Raw genomic sequence first — 350 nt, 5'->3', positions numbered from 1 at the left:
TATTCCTGGGGGCTGATTGGCACCCGGGGTCCCTCCTTGCCCCTGGGGGGAGCCAGGACGGAGGCTGCCCCCGGGCCCTGAGGTCTGTCCAGGCTCCATTTGGGGGGCCGACTGTCTGTCCGTCTGTCTGTCAGCACATCCCGGTGCCCACAGGCTGTCAGTGGGGCCGGGTGTCTGGGTGTCCGTGGGTGGGGGCTGGGTGCCCACCAAGTGGGTCCAGGCATCCGTCCAGGTCCGTGTGTCGGTCGGTGAGCGCCGGGGTCCGTCTGTGGGTCCATTGGAGTGTCCGTGGGTCCGTCCAGGTGTCGGTGGGTGGGGTGAGGGGCTCACTTGCCCCCCGCCATGATGCG

This window comes from Egretta garzetta, unplaced genomic scaffold, assembly GCF_000687185.1.
Source record: "Egretta garzetta isolate BGI_Z169 unplaced genomic scaffold, ASM68718v1 scaffold225, whole genome shotgun sequence".
Taxonomy (NCBI): Eukaryota; Metazoa; Chordata; class Aves; order Pelecaniformes; family Ardeidae; genus Egretta; species Egretta garzetta.
The sequence above is the reverse complement of the archived record's forward strand: the minus strand, read 5'-3'. Positions refer to the sequence as shown.